Raw genomic sequence first — 17169 nt, 5'->3', positions numbered from 1 at the left:
GCCATTCTTTAGCTCTTATCTCCCTAAGAACAAGCACCACACACCTTTTATCTCATGGCCTTCAGTTCTACCGTATGTTGAATCACACCAGATCCCTGCAACAACACAGGACTCTTTTTGTTTCTTTTAAACCATCCACACTTGTTAAAAAAAAAGTAGCCCGCTATGTCTGTTTTAGAGAGACCAACTATACATACGGTAGTCTTCATCTAGCTTTCAGGCGCCTGAAGGTATTTTGGCACATTCAGCTAGGGGCAGCTATATTGACAACATTTCGGAAAAGAACCCCCCCGTGGATGAAATGTTCAAAACAGCTTCTTGGGACTCTGTAGACAGACCACTACAGGACTGAAACATATGCCACTATTTAAGGCAGCCTCCTAAAGCAGAATCCTTAACAGTCGCATATTCTATCAGAAGTTCAAGCTGGTTTCAGAGCAAAGTAATCAACTATAGACCAGGCCCTGATCCTTCAACACCTGGTGGACAAATACTCTAGAAAAGGGGGGTCCTTATATGCAGCTTTTATAGATTTTAAATCTGCTTTCGATTTAATACCAAGGGACAGACTTTGGGAAAAGCTTGGTGCCACAATTATAGATAAACGCTTATTGCCCCTTATCCGTGGTCTATATGAAAACACCAGGGTCAGGGTAAGATGCGATTGTTTGGGCCACCTAACCAAAGAAATTCAAACTTATCATGGGGTTAAACAGGGGTGCGTCCTCGCGCCAACATTATTTAATTTTTATATTAACTCCCTAGCAGAAAATATGATGAAAGAAAATGCCCAACCCACCCCCCAAATTGGCAGGTATGCCCCTCCCGGTACTTTTATATCTTTTTCCTGTGTTGGTTTAAGGAAACTTCTGAGATCACTTGCTAATTATTGTCAAGCTGAACAATTATCAATAAATTACAACAAATCTAAAATTATGGTGTTTTGAAAAAGAAGAAAACACAAATGGAGAATTGATAGTCAACCTATTGATCAGGTAGCGACCTTTAAATATCTGGGAATAATTTTTCAGGAAAGGGACTCATGGCATCATCAGATGAAAAACGCCATTGCCAACGCAGGGAGGACTACTAAAGCCCTAACAAGATTTTTTTTACGGGAAAGGGGGTCAATATGTTCCGGCAGCCTCCCAGGTCTTTGCCACAAAAATACTCCCGCAACTCACTTATGGATCCCAGGTCTGCAGTTTTAATTTTTTTTGCGCTGGTGGAGGCATTTCAAACCAAATTATACCGCTGTCTATTGGGGATCCCCCCCCCTGTGTATCTAATACAGTGGTACTTCTACTTACGAATTTAATGCGTTCTGAACGCACATTTGTAAGTCGAAAAAAATTGTAAGTCAAATCCCATAGGAATGCATTGGGAGAAAAAAATCGTAAGTAGAAGCAACCCTATTTAAAAATTCGTAAGTAGAAAAAATCCTATCTAAACCACATCCAAGATGGCGGACAGAGCTCCATTCGTAAGTAGAAACATTCGTAAGTACTGTAGAGTTATTCGTAAGTAGAGGTACCACTGTATAGCCGTCCGCTTACGTAAAAGTTGGACAACTACCCGTTAACGTGTGGCTGTGGATTCTAAAGATACATTACTGGTTAAAACTTATCTTTTTTCCCCGGCTGGGTTGGCACCTTTAACATTGTTAGACACCTATCATTCTACCTGGAAAGTTTCCCTGTTTGAAAAGATAAGAAGCTTGGGATTTTCTCCGCAGATCTTGACAGCGGCAGGATACGAGAGAGCCAGAAGTCAAGTGCTCCAAAGTATTAGGGACGTGGAGCTGCAGTGTCATATGGGCAAAATGGACAAACATGCCACAATAAGAGATTTTGGGAGAGGGTTCTCACCCGCAAATTACCTGGCAAAACTGCAAATACACAAGTATAGACATTCCTTTACCTTGGCCAGATTTAATGTGTTGCCTTCCGCCCTGTTGCTAGGCAAGTATGAGGGTAAACCGTAAGAGTCACGCGTTTGCCCATGTGGCTCATCGGAAGTGGAAACAAATTTGCATGTACTGCTGCACTGCAGTTTCTACGAGGATCTACGCCTGACCTTTATGTCCTTTAACTTTAAAGTGATGTTATGGCCTAATTTGTATTGAAATTGTCCTCGGTTAATTTCTGTGTTATCCTTTGTTGAATAGTTGTATGAGTCAATTTGGTCTGTGACCGTTTAATAAAATTTGATTTGAATTGACTTAACAGTCCATATATCCTAGGGCTCAGAATACGTGGGAGTATTTGGATGCCAAGTTCTCCCTTCCAGGGATGTACAGTGGTATCTCAGTTTTTTAACGTCTCCATTGACGAACGTTTTGGAACTTGAATGCCGTAAACCCAGAAGTACCGTAAATGCTTCGGTTTTTGAACATGCCTTGGAAGTCGAACATGTCACATGGCTTCGGTATTGTTTTCCTTATTGAGACTTTTGTTTTGAGTTTTTGAATGTTTCAGAACTCGAACGGTCTTCCAGAACAGATTACGTTTGAAAACCGAGGTACCACTGTACTACTTTTTAACAAGTCAGAAGTGTCTTCCTGCCCATGTGGGGAGAAAGTATTCTTTTTACCCTGATGAACATTTATTCTCATGGGTAGGACATCCTGCCAATCTCTGCATTTACCCCAGTTACTATGAATCTTATATTTTCCAGATTTTGTTTGATTTTTTGGAGAGTGGGAATTATCTTGCTCTCTCTGTTCTAGTTAATATGATCTGTTGGTTTCATTTCTTCCCATTCTATGGTGGTCGTTCTTCTTTCTAGCTCTTTCTGTTGCAGGTGCTTTTTCTTTAATATGCTATGTAATTGAGTATATGGTGAGCATTTCTCACCTTACAGGAAGTGACTTTTCAGCCTTGTTTTCACAGTCCAAGAGGCAGGACCTAACTGAATCCGGAATGTCCTCTGCCCCCTACCTGCATTCTCATCAGGTAAGAACTGCATTCCTCCACCATCCAAGACTTATCTCTACTGTTTAACATTGTTGTAAAAGTATTGAGATTGCATTTGTCAGGAGTGGACCTCCTTTTCTGATTGGTGGGGCAGATCTTGATCTCCTTAATCTCCATGGTGGGACAAATCTGACAGAGCAGGGCGAGAGTACCTACCTGTCAGTCACCTGGTGCCATAGTGATGCCAGGTGGTGCTATATTAATATTAATAATAATAAACCTTTATTGTCACTACACCACCTGTGTGCAGTGAAATTAAACGAGCCCCCCTACCCCCCCACTTACACCCAGTCTTGTTTGCACTCTGTGTGCTTGTCGGAAGTCAATTGCACCACTATTCCCCCCCCCCATTCAGCAGCCCTACAGCCCACGGATAAAAACTGTTCTTTAACCTGTTGGTGCGGCTGACTATACTTCTGTATCTCCTGCCTGAAGGTAGGAGATTAAAGAGGTGTCTGCCGGAGTGTGAGTCCTCCCTGAGAATTTTCCTCGCTCTCCTGAGGCAGCGGTCTCCTTGCGATGTCATCTAGCGAACTCAGGGAACAGCCCATGATATCATGTGCTCTTATTCACCACCCTCTGTAGGGACTTTCTGTCCGTGGCTGTCAAACCAGTGTACTACACTGTAATACAGTATGAAAGGACACTTTCTATTGTGGACCAGTAGAAATAAATCATCAATTTTTGGTTGACATATATTTTGAGGCCCTTGTTTTCACAACTTCAAAGTACAATGCAGGGCAGTTTTAAAAGGGCTTTCAAACAGCCCTGTGCTGCTCTTTGAACTTTGGGTTTTTGGACGTTCAAAGAGCAATGCTGGGAGTGAGAAGTAGCTTCCAGTGTCTATCAGCTGATGCCTTACTCTAGCAAAGGAAGGATCTGGAGCTCACTTTAAACTACTGATAATTCCTTTTCAAAAATGTATTTATTAAACATCAAGTTGGCATACACTGAATTTTCATACATAGTTTCTTAATTCCTGATAGTTCTTTTTCAAAGCCCTGCCCTTATCTACCTCACAACCTGACATCATGTGTAGAGACTGTGTGTAGGGCAGGTGGGTGTAACACCCCCAAAATGGCCCAGCAAGCCACATCTTGGATGATGTGGGTGCAGGTGGGTGAATAAAGTTCCATATAAATATTAAATAAAAAAATTCCTTTCAGTAGCACCTTACGAGACCAACTACTGTAAGTTTGTCATTGGTATGAGCTTTCGTGTGCATGCACACTTCTATTAGGTGAGAGTCTCTGTCTGTAGAGTTGGAACAGATGCGGCTGTAATGCATAGCTGCCAAGTTATCCCTTATTTTAAGGGATTTTCCCTTATGCTGAATAGGCTTCCTCGCGAGAAAAGGGAAAACTTGGCAGCTATGCTGTAATGTAGGGCCTGGCTACATACAATGGATTGTTTGGGATGTTTGGGATGATAGCTAGAAGCATGTAGATATGTTTGTCAGTCAGTTGGTTTACAGCAGGGGTCCCCAGACTTACCGGGCTTCGGGCCGGAGGGCGGGGGAGTGCGCGCCCGTGCGCATGCGCACACGGTCGGGAAAAAATCGCCGAAAATCGCTTGTGCGCATGCGTATGGGCCTCCCCCGACCCGGAAGTGCACCGGAAATTACCTCTTCTGGGTCGGGAGAGGCCCATAAACAAAGGATTTTCGGCGATTTTTTTCTGATTTTGAAGATTGCCGCCGTGCCGCGCGCTGTAAGAGCGGGTGGCAGCAGCGGGCGGCGGGGGTCGTCGCGGGCCGGATTGGGAGGCCAATTGGGCCGCATCCGGCCCGGGGGCCGTAGTCTGGAGACCCCTGGTTTACAGTATAAGGTGGTGTCTATACGCTCATCCTGTATTTTCATAGCAGTGTCCAAAAAATGTATTTCTTGCATAGATTGGTTCATTGTTAGGTTGATGGTGGGGTGAAAGTCATTGAATGTCTGGTGGAAGGTGTCTAGGGTCTGTTGACCATGTGTCCAGATAATAAAAATATTGTCAATTTATCACAGGTACAAGAGAGGTTTGAGTGGGTAGGAGTTTAGTAAACGTTGTTCTAAATCTGCCATGAAGAAGTTGGCATACTGTGGGGCCATTGCTGTGCCGCTGATCTAGAGGAACAGGTCATCACCAAATTTGAAGTGGTTGTGGGTAAGGACAAAATGGCAGAGTTTGGTAGCAAAATCCACTGTGATTTTATCTGAAATGGTGTTCCTTATGGCTTGTAAACCATCGGTTGTGTGGGATGTTGATATACAGAGATTCCACATCCATAGAGGCTAGTGTAGTATTGTTAGGAAGATAATTCAAAGATTGTATTTTCCTCAGAAAATCTGTGGTGTCACATACATAGCTGGGAGCACTGATGGCAGATGGTTTCAGAACAGTCCATATAGCTGGAAACACCCACTGTAATAGTGCCAATACCTGAGATGATGGGGTGTCCTGGATGTCCTAGTTTGTGTATTTTAGGTAGAAGATAGAAAGTTCCTAGCTGAGGTTCCGCTGGTGTGTTTGTGAGGATCTGTTCTTGGATGTGTGGGGGTAGCTCCTTAACAATCTTGTTCAGTTCTTTTTTTGTATTCTTGTGTGGGGTCTGAGTCCAATTTTATGTAAAAGGCGGTATTGGAAAGTTGTCTCTGAGCCTCCTGGATGTAATCAGTTTTGTTCATGATGACGACAGCTCCACCCTTGTCCACTTCTTTAATTATAATGTCTGGGTTGTTCCTAAGATTCATACCTGCCAACTTGCTGTCAGAGAAATAAGGGACCGGGCTGGAAATAGCAGACCGGAAGTAGCGCTGCCGCCAATTTGGAACTGGGCGGAGCAGCATCAAAAGTCGCTTCTGAGCATGCTCCGCCCAGTTCCAAAATGGCCGCCGCGCCAGAATAAACCGGGAGAAAACAAAAAAATCAGTTTTTTCAGCTAGGAACAGCTGGAAAAATGGGGATTTCCCGGGGAAAACAGGAGACTTGGCAGCTATGCTAAGATTATCTATGGCTCTCCTTTCAGGATGGTTTAGATTTTGTTGTAAGCGATGGTGTTTTCTGGTTACATCCATGTGGATTCTGTGGTGGAAGGAATATTAAAGATTGTGAAAATTACTTACATAAAATGAGTTTAAGTGGGAAGGTGGCTGTGAAGATGTGTGACCATGAATTCCTGGAAGTTGCTCCATAGGGTTAAGAGAACTCATGTTAGGCAGTGTGCGGCAAGCTGGGGGGCAGCAGCAATATTGGGCAGCAGCCCTAAACAACACGTGGTTTCTACACTCATCTGTAAAATGGAAATAACACTGGCTTGCTTCATAAGGTTGCTGTGTTGGTAAATGATTTGATGACGTTTTGTGGTACTTCAGTTTAAAAATCAAGAGAATTTATGAGGTTCAGTGTCCTGAGTCCATGTTTTTGTGCTGTGGCGGTGCAGGAAACACACAGCCCATTTATTTTTGTGGTGCAAACCGTGGGCAGGGATGTGATCTGATGACAGTTTAGGTAGAAAACATGTGGATATGTGGAGTGGATCGACATTTCTGCCTCATAGTGGTGCTGTGAAGCCCTGGATCTGTACCCCCCCCCCATTTCATGATGCCTTTTGGGGGAGCCTATACAGGATAAAAACCATGCCAATTCATGTGTGTGGAAATCTTTGCTTTTGCACCAGGATGGCTCTGCAATTTCCACAGTTCCAACTGATGAACATTGATGCGAAGTGCAATTTAGCAGTTTTTTTTCCGGGGGGGGGGCTGCCATGTAAAAACCACGTGGCGATTCTTGGTTTTGCGCCACGGCACCGGGTGTGGCGATTTTCCTGGCCGAGGGTGTAGCTTTGCCACCTGCAGTTTGATGGTGGAGGGGGGGCGGTGAGTGGCCCACCCCATGGAAAGATGCCTACAGTATTTTTAGGAACGTGAGTTATTGAATTCCAGATCGTTTCTCTCCTCCCTTTCAGCGTTATTCCACTCCCTTTCCCCCCTCAGAGCCCTCCCTGAGGCGTTCGCACCTCAGGGCAGCGCAGGCTTATGAATTTTTGCGTTTTCCTTTCACTCTAGAGGCCTACAAAGCGCGCGAATACGACGAAAAACATATATATATATTTGGCGGGGGGATGTAGAACTGGCTACAAATTCTTGGGGTGCATGGGGTTAAATATCGTCTCCTCAGCTTAGCCTGGAACCATTACGCCGCGTCGGAGACAGAAGAGGAGGAACGGCGCCGGCGCCGCTTCCCCTGGCTGCTTCCAGCTCACTTCCCCTTGTCTCTCCCTCACACACGCAGCGCCCCCACCCCAAGTTTTAACGATCCGAGCCACCTCAGAGGGCGGCAGCCCAGTTGGGGCGCGCGCTCGGCAGCGAGGGGAGGGGGGACGCTCTCTCCCTCTCCGCGCGCCTTTCCCGCTCCTCCAGCCTGATTGGCTGCGAGTAAGGGGAGGGGGCTTCGAGACAACGGGCGCGCGAGGGAAAGGGGCGGTCACGGCAGCGGCGGCGGCGCTCCTTCCCGCTCCCCCCCCACCCTCTCACCGCGTTCGGACTCGACGCCTTCCCTCGCTCCCCTCACGCCGTGGGCGCGCGCGCTGACGGCCGCGTCTTTCGGTTCCCCCCTCCCCGCTTTTTCTCCCGTCCCCCTCCCTTTTAACCCTTTCCCTTCCTTTCTTTAGGTCTGCCCGCTTTTCCCCCCGCCCGCCGCTCGCTGCTCTTCCCCCCCCCCCATCCTTTCCTCATCCGGCTCGTCGGTCAGTCGGGAAGGCAGAGATCGGCCGTGAGGCGGTTTCTGAGGAGGCTCGCTCTGCGGAACAGCCTCGGGGGGCGAGCGGGCGGGAGCTGGCTGGGTGGGTTGCCTGCCTTGCCTGCCTGCCTTTAAAGTCGAGGGGGGGAGGGAGGCACTAATTGCTCGCTTCTAAACGAGGGCAAGTCGCCCCTCCCTCCTTCCCCCCTCCCCAATTTTCACGGTTTTGGTTGTGGACTCGCGGAAAGCTCCCCCCCCCAACCTCAAAGCGCGCGCGAGGAGGGCGGGGCAGATTCCATCCACCCGTCTACGCCCCCCCTTTTGTTTTCAGCCCTACTTCGCAATTTCTCCCAATTATTGATCATGATCACCGGAAATAATCGGGCAGGTTATTAAGGAGGGCGGGGAGGGGAGGGGGTATAAACACCCCCACCCCAATCTTTGTTCTTCGGATTCGCAAAGCGGTGGTTTAGCGCTCTTCGTTTTGCTGTAACTTATCCCCTTCCCCCCCCTCCCACCCCACCCCCCCGTTTGAGGGTCCCCTCCCCGCATACTTTATTTTTATTAACCCTCTTTCCCTAATAGTCCAGGGAGGGGTCGGAAGATCGACGCATCTCTTTCTCTCCCCCCCCCGACCCCCCAACCCTAAATTCAAAGTGCTGTTCACAGGAGGAGGAACAGGAGTCGGAAAGAAGCAACCAGGTTAGTCACTCTTTTAAAAGCCGTGCTGCCGACGTGATACTGGCTTCTGACTCATTTTCTGTGTTCAAGATGGGGAACGCACGTGCATGTTTTATTTTATAATTCTTTGTCTGAACGCAAGATGCTCCAGCGTTTATGTCGACGTGCAAAAGCTACCGTGTGGGGAGTATAGTGTATTTTTTGCTTGTGTCATCTTAAAGCCCTTGGACCTTTAAAAAAAACATTTGTTTTTTAAAGAACGAACGAACGGGAGCTTGGATAGAAAATACAATATCCTTGCAGACTTGTGTGCTAACGTGCGTTCTGTAGTAATTATTCTGCTTGTTCTGTATAAGCAAACTCTCTGCCTGAAACAATGACCTTTGCTTTTCTTAGGGGCTTACAGTTTTACACATTAATATGGCTTGACTTCGATTCTGTATGACAGTAGTTCCATTTAAGATGTGGGTTTTGAATGCAAGTTTTTACTAAAGCCAAGGCACAGATTTTGTCTTTTTAACTGTATCAAAAATGTAAAGCTTTGTTAGGCCAGTTTCTTTTCCCCTTTGAAGTTGCCTTAGGTTACACAGGGCTTTGGTAATTTGAGAATATAGCCATGTAGTTTGTCTTCTGTTGTACACCACTGTGCTAAGCTTTAAGTACAGTAAACTAACCTGGATCTTTTCATTCTTTTTTCCTAGATATTGTTGGTGCCAGGTGCAGCTTTTTAAGGGGCCCAGTTCTGAGGGAACAGAAACACAAGAGGAGTTCCCTGTACTTTGAATCCTCAGAACCTAAGATTCTTTTTTGTCAACCTTCAGAAGAGGGAGGAGGAATATAAAGTCTGTCCCCCCACATTACTTTACTCTTCAGAGCAGTAGTTAGGCATCACCCATTGGGGTACCAGGATAATGCAGTTCACATGACAGCTTCTTTCTTTTGGAGGCTCTGTGACCAAACCAAGCTTGAAGAGCTAAAAGGCACTGAGAGGACTTGATTACCTCCCTGGGGTGGGGTGGGGAGAAAGAAAGAAGGTCCCAAGAAAAGCCTATTCGCATAGAAGGAAAATTGAAGCAACAGTCTCTGGATATTGCTGCTCTTCCCACCCCCAAGCGTTGGGTAAGTTACACTACCATTATTCACTTATTCATTCACTCTGTTCTGTTTCACTCCACCTCCACTCCACTATGTGGTGAAGAGACGTGTCTCAAGATGGTGAGCGTGGTGGTGGTGGGGAAGCAGGGATGATTTTGTGTGTTAGTGTGAAATATTGAAAAGAGGTTTTGTATCTCTTGCCTTGTGCATTACCAGTTAGGGGTTTATGTGCTGTTTATGTGGAAATAGCTGGCACCTGCAAAAAGGAATGCAGACTTAAAGGTGTGCAGATTCTTGTATCACCTAAGAATGGTACAAAAAATAAGGATGAGTTGTACAAGTGAGTGGAAAAAATCACACCCCCAATGCATGGGGTTGGAAGATTTAAGGAGTGTTTTATGGTTCTGCAGTTGGACAAACACCTAGCTGAAACAGTCCATTCTCTCCAGACTGGTGTCTTTTGCAAATAAAAAATGGATGCAGAGTAGTGTATTGACGTATGGATGCTTTCAAAGAAGTGTGTAGTTTATCACCTGGCTGCAGTGGCTGTTTCTGTAATGGAAAGAGGATGAACAGCCAGAATATGCAGCTGTATGCAGGCTTCCCTGGTTGCGTTAATGCTTGCTAGATTTCAAATTGTGCTTCATTTTATGCTTGTAATACCTTGTGAGCCACTTTGGAAGGCATATTCCTGAAAGGTGCCTATAATTAATGAAATGAAATTCAAATATTTTTTATGTTTTAAGAACCAAAATTTGCTTATACAGATGATGGAGCACAGTTTTCAACCAACGGGGTTTACAGTATCTGAGATGTGGTTTGGAATTGTATTCGTTTCATTGGGGGGATTCAAATGCAATGCCAAACCATGATTTGGCATTATATGGACAAGCCTGGCTGGGCCCTCAGGCATGTGGACTTTGGTTTATTCTGCTGGGTAAGCCTAAATAATCAGTTTGTTGGTTTGGGATGAGGTGGCAAACTATGGGTTACCTCATACTAGGAAAGGAGGTTATAAATTGCTGTGCAGAAGGTACTGGAGATGGGAGGTGGAGTTTGTGAACCTGAGGGACCAGCCAGACTCATGCATGTAAGTTTTTAGCTAAGTTCATTGAAATTCTGCACTTGTGCGTTCCTCCTCTGGATCTTCTCATTTTGAAGTAGTATTTTAGGTAAATTATTTTTACATTTACACAACTGGGCTGTAATTTAAATGAATATGTTGTAAGGAACATTAATTCCATTATGTGGCAATTGACCTTTTGTGTCTTGTCTACTGCATGGTGGTTAGTGGGATTCAATCAGGCTGACCTTTATCCCCAGCCCATATAGGAAGGGTTGCTCTTACCTAGGGCCAAACTACATGTCACATTTGTCATGTAGTTGGTCCTTGAGTGCAAGCCTTTTCTTCTAGAAATTGCTAGTTTGCACCCCCATTCCAGATTGAGAATATGACATTAAGGAGCTTTAACCCTTTGTTATGGTCATGGTACAGATTAGCTCACACCATCATCATATCAGGGCCCCAGTAGAGGTCAATGGATTAAATTCTCCTGAACTCATGGCAGGATACTTGTCCATATTGCCCCCTGCCCACACTGGCAATATGTGAAGGAAAAGTCTTGTGCCCAAGACTTGAAAATCAAGTCTTGTTTGGCTTTAATCTTCATTGTGGCTAAAGATTTTCCTGAAGAAAGTATGTATCATGGAATAAACAATTTAGCTTTTTAAAGTAATTTTAAAAAATAATTTTCTAGTTTCACACCAAGAAACAAAATCCTGTGTCAGAGATATTAAGGGGTAGGGCCACCCAGACAAGGGCTGTTCAGTCCTGCCATTGAATTCTATGGGATGTAGTAAACGATTTTGGACATAGCTGAATCAATGCACTGCAGTCAACAGAACAGACAGGTCCCCCCCCCCCACTCCAGTGGTATCCTTGAGCGGATCACTTTACATGGGCCATAGTTCTATGGTAGAGATCCTACTTTGCATACTGACTGTCCTAGGTTCAATCATTTGCATCTCCACAAATGCAGGTGATCAAAAAGATCTCTGCCAAAGGCCTCAGCACTTCTTTAGCAGCAGCTCCAAACCAAGTGTACGTAGCGGCTCGAGGCCCACCCCTGCTTTCTAGGACTAGGTTAGCCAGAGGCAGATCTTGCAGTCTCTGAATGCTCACCTTTGTATATGCTCCATTATTGGACTCCATATACTCCAGTTCTGTTGCTTAGAGACTTTAATTTGTATACCTACCTAAGTTGTTTCTCTTGCTTCCTCTCCTTATTAAATAAATCTCAGCTCTTACTGCTCCCATCCTCTTAAATTGTGCACTGGTTGTTTCCCTACTTGCTTTCAGAAAGCCTGAGGGCTGGAGATACTGCACACTATTTAGGTGGGCTCTGGTGTTCATACCTTTGTCAATCTCATTACTGTTTGAACCCAGGTTTCATAGTTCCCTCCACAAAATGGCATTGCTGGTAGCAGTGCATTTTTCATAACAAAATGGGGTGCTGGTACTCATATATTGATAGAAGTGCCGTGGGCGCCAGCACAAAATGGCTGCCATATGCAGCAAAAAAAGAAAAAGAATACTGTTGCAAAAAAAGCCCTTCTGGTAGAGAAATCGGGGGTTATGCTTAATTCACCCTTATAGGTGACTGGCTGTCATTCATTCCCATGGACACTCAAGGATAATATTGCAGCAGAAACAAAACCTCTCTACAAACCCAGACAATTGGGCTGACTTTCATCCACAATAGCCCATTGTAGTTACACAAAGTCTCTGCAGAGACCCATTGCCCCATCACCAGAGTCTTGTGGTCTTACGGCTGTGCAATGTATATTATGCCTATTGTGATGGAGGTTGTACAATAGTTTATATTGACTAATTCAGGATTTATTCTAGTGATAAAACATTATTTCTTACTTTGATAATAGTCTCTTGCAGTATACAAGACAGCATTAAAACATGTTTGTTTAAGCAATCCAGACATGTAAGAAGTTAAATGTGTTTTAATCTGTTTTTTGTTGATTCTAGTTAGGTTTGTTTTACGTTTTTTCTAAAACACCCGTTTTTAACTGTCCTTTATTGATATTTTTAATTGATATTTTTTGTAAACCACTTTGAGGTTTCATTACAATCAAGTGGTTTACAAATTTTGTTAAAGAATAAAATAGTGTAATGCAATGAGGTTAGGTAAAGGCTACTGTAGATTGTTTTAACAGGATATTCATGCCATTTTGCTTCCCTCTTCCCCCTCAGTGGAAAGGGAAGATACAAAATATACATGGAAACTCACAAAAATAAATAAATTTCTATATTCAGTTTGAGTAGATGCTTGTGAATCTTGGAACTGGGTCTGTCTCAAGTAGTAGGCAAAGAACTAATGCTGATTTTTCTCCTCATACCCCCCCCCCATTTTCCCACAGACAATGAAGGAATAGGTCACAGTCACAAATCACGTGTCTTAGATCTCATACCAAGTGGTGTACATTTTATAAATTGCCTTCAAGTCTAGTGGTGAAAAACATCTGGAAACTTCTTACTCGTTTTTATTTCCTGGCATAGAAAAGGAATACTTGATTTTTATTTTATTTGGTAAAAAATTACAGCTTATGGCTGCTGCATGTTAAGGTTGAGAAACAATACTGTGTGATCGAAAAATTGCTGCAAGAGAGCTTATAAAATCTGTTTGGTTGCATTATTGTTGCAAAATCTCACACTGCAGACAGAAGAAGTTAGGTCAGAACAACAGTTCCTGTGGTATATAAATTCAATAAATAATAATAACAGTTCCTTCTGTTCTTGTCAGTTAAAAGAAGACAGGAAAATGGCTTGATGGTCCACGAAGACTAGGTTCTCCAATGTTTGCACCATTGTTGTCTTAAAGCAGACCAATTATATGGGGTAGGCTTGAAAATGTTTCTTGTATATAAAAAGCAGATTTGCAGGTCTCTAGCTGCTCTTAAGATGGCCGTTTTGATGTATTTAATGCTCACCTTATAAGGACTAGACTGTAAGAGATAACTGCCTTATCCAGTGCAGTCAAAATCCCACAATAGTGCTCTTATTGACTTGTGACAGCAATAAGCCACACATTTTAGAGACCAGGTGACCATTTGTGTTGTGATCTTTTGATAGCAAACTGCTTTTTATGTTCACATCCAGCTTTGTACTACAAGCACGAGATCACAGCCTTAAACTCTTTTAATCCAGAGAATACATAACATTCACTGACCTGAACTTTCAACAACTAATGCAACTTTGAATTTATGCAGTATCTATAAAAAGTTCTGAAAGGTGGGAGTGGCGTCACTATTTAGCTACTTGGATTATTATTGTGGAATAACTAATAACTAATTCTTCAGTAGGTGTAAATAGTGTGACTTAGATGTGTATTAACCTTTGAAGACAACTTTGGGTTTGGTCCCCATAAGTTTCTGCTAACATATCAATACAGTGAGCAGCATTTTTTGCATGAAGATTATGAAGTGTTGTATGCAAATGCAAGAAGGTATCTCTCCCACCTTTTTAATGTTTAAACCAGCTTAAACTCAATCAAGCAAGAACAGAGTAGCCTTAAAACCTTCTGAGTCATCTTAGCTACAGTTGCAGGGAAGTGTGGCAATGTCAGTGTGAGGCATGGTGTGAGTGTATTTAAACAGACCCCTAAGGTGACATGAGTTTCTAGTAAAGGACAAATCAAAAGAGACTTTGTGAGTGACTTTATTCATTTTAAGTAGCTGAAGCTGCCACAGTTGGACTAAGAACCCTTTTTTGTAGTAGGGTGAGAGGCATAGCAAAATTAACTACCCGGTACACTTTGCTTCTACAGTGGAACCTCGTGTTACGTACTGTCCCCCTTGTGAACGCTGCAGGTTACGAGCTCCGCTAACCCGGAAGTAGATGTTCCCGGTTGCGACCTTTGCCCTGGGATGTGAGCGGAAGTTGTGCACCGGCAGCAGCAGGAGGCGCCATTAGTGAAAGCGCACCTCATGTTACAAACGGTTTTGGGTTACAAATGGACCTCCGGAACGGATTAAATTTGTAACTGGAGGTATACCTGTATTATTTAGTTAGAAATGAAACCACTTTGTGTTGAAAACCCATGATACCGGTATATATCAGGGGTGGGGATTGAATCTGGCCAGCGGTCCAGGTCATTATTTCCCCTCCCCATGCGGCTAAAATTTAGTAAGGGGACAGAGCCATCCACATGGCAAACACTTGACATCACAGTGATGCTGGGTGACTATTTATTACCTGCAGGAGTCTTCAAAAGCCCATTTAAAAGTGCTGTTTTTGCCCTGCATTTTTAATGGGGCTTTGTGCCTGGACACCTTTTTATATTGAGCTGGGCTTTCATCTGCCCCATGCCTGTTGGTCCCATATGACAACCGATGTAGGGCAACTGGGCATGGCTTGGCTGAAATGGGGAAGCTTGGTAGATCTAAGTAGGTCCCCGGGCTGGCAGTCCCCCACCATATAGTATTTTATCATAATGATGTTTATACCAACCTGCAAGTTAAGCTATTTTTTAAATTATCCCCTTATAGTTCCTGTTTTATTGCTTTCCTAGTTTGTCCAGTAGTGCAGCAAGTGTGCTAGGCATACAGTGTGATCCATGGTTGGGGAAACCCCTAGCCTGTGGGCTAAATTAGGTCAAGCAGGTGTCCTAATCTGGTGTGTGGAGTTGTTTCTCCCAAACCACCCTCCCCTCCCCTCCCCTGCCCGTAATACCATATACGATATCAAGTGGGAGGCAGGTGAAGGTGTTCATTTCCACTATTAGGAACACACTTCAGAGGTGTAAAGACCCCCACGCATGTCGGCGGAGTGCATGCAAGTCTGCTTTGCCTCTTTTTGTGATGTCTTTATGAAGTTTGGGGGCTACTTCTGGGTTTCAACGTACATGCACATTATTCATACATGCCTAAATTAGTCATTAGCTATAATCTGACATTATCCACCTGTTAAACTTGGCCTGCAGGGTTTGGGCAGATAAAGATCTTGGCACACCAGACAGAAAAGGCTTCCCACTCCTGGAGTAGTTCATTGTTGCCCCAGAAGGTGGTTTGATCGGCTCTGGGGAGGTACTGGCACAGCACTGTTTAGTGGCTTGAATGGAGCAGTGGTGGAACAGGCGGGCAGACAAATAAGGAATAGAAACTCTTCTGTTACGAGCTGTTCTCAACACACACTCCCAAGAGATTTAGGATTTTTTGCTGGAGTCAGTGTGTGTTTTCATTATGAATATGTGTTCCTACCTGTAACTTTATGCCTAGCAAGAAATTTGCACCTCAGAGGAATAGTGAAAGATTGGTTTATTGCATGAAATAAAAGGAGCATACATGAAATAAAAAGTGCCTCTGACTGATGAACATCTTATACCCTTTTAAAATGTGTTTGTGGGGTGGGGGGGCTATTGGGTTTTTTGTTATTGTTTTATCAGGTATTCTGTGTTTTTATATTTTTATGTTGAGAACATCCCCAAGATCTACAAATAAAGGATGTCATACAAATTTAATAGTTATACTGTAATTATAATAATGGATGCTGCTTCAGGCAGCAAGGCGACATATAAGGGAGTAGCAAATCATACAGTACATACCTGTGTCTTGTCTACTGCATGGTGGTTAGTGGGATTCAATCAGGCTGACCTTTATCCCCAGCCCATATAGGAAGGGTTGCTCTTACCTAGGGCCAAACTACATGTCACATTTGTCATGTAGTTGGTCCTTGAGTGCAAGCCTTTTCTTCTAGAAATTGCTAGTTTGCACCCCCATTCCAGATTGAGAATATGACATTAAGGAGCTTTAACCCTTTGTTATGGTCATGGTACAGATTAGCTCACACCATCATCATATCAGGGCCCCAGTAGAGGTCAGTGGATTAAATTCTCCTGAACTCATGGCAGGATACTTGTCCATATTGCCCCCTGCCCACACTGGCAATATGTGAAGGAAAAGTCTTGTGCCCAAGACTTGAAAATCAAGTCTTGTTTGGCTTTAATCTTCATTGTGGCTAAAGATTTTCCTGAAGAAAGTATGTATCATGGAATAAACAATTTAGCTTTTTAAAGTAATTTTAAAAAATAATTTTCTAGTTTCACACCAAGAAACAAAATCCTGTGTCAGAGATATTAAGGGGTAGGGCCACCCAGACAAGGGCTGTTCAGTCCTGCCATTGAATTCTATGGGATGTAGTAAACGATTTTGGACATAGCTGAATCAATGCACTGCAGTCAACAGAACAGACAGGTCCCCCCCCCCCACTCCAGTGGTATCCTTGAGCGGATCACTTTACATGGGCCATAGTTCTATGGTAGAGATCCTACTTTGCATACTGACTGTCCTAGGTTCAATCATTTGCATCTCCACAAATGCAGGTGATCAAAAAGATCTCTGCCAAAGGCCTCAGCACTTCTTTAGCAGCAGCTCCAAACCAAGTGTACGTAGCGGCTCGAGGCCCACCCCTGCTTTCTAGGACTAGGTTAGCCAGAGGCAGATCTTGCAGTCTCTGAATGCTCACCTTTGTATATGCTCCATTATTGGACTCCATATACTCCAGTTCTGTTGCTTAGAGACTTTAATTTGTATACCTACCTAAGTTGTTTCTCTTGCTTCCTCTCCTTATTAAATAAATCTCAGCTCTTACTGCTCCCATCCTCTTAAATTGTGCACTGGTTGTTTCCCTA

General features: G+C 43.9%; 1 protein-coding gene across 3 annotated transcripts in view; it reads left to right on the top strand.

Moving 5' to 3' along the window:
• The first annotated feature begins 7415 nt into the window (after window positions 1-7415).
• Window positions 7416-17169, top strand: part of RIMKLB (ribosomal modification protein rimK like family member B) — a 41490-nt gene continuing 31736 nt past the window's right edge. The window contains exons 1-2 of one of the 3 annotated variants that reach the window (XM_035141260.3): window positions 7416-8395; window positions 9076-9493. The gene's annotated coding sequence lies outside the window, so the exon portion shown is untranslated. The other 2 variants (XM_088658968.1, XM_088658970.1) reach the window with 2 other exon arrangements.

The sequence above is a fragment of the Zootoca vivipara genome, chromosome 15, assembly GCF_965207765.1.
Source record: "Zootoca vivipara chromosome 15, rZooViv2.hap1.1, whole genome shotgun sequence".
Taxonomy (NCBI): domain Eukaryota; kingdom Metazoa; phylum Chordata; class Lepidosauria; order Squamata; family Lacertidae; genus Zootoca; species Zootoca vivipara.
This window is presented reverse-complemented; position numbering and strand designations above follow the sequence as displayed.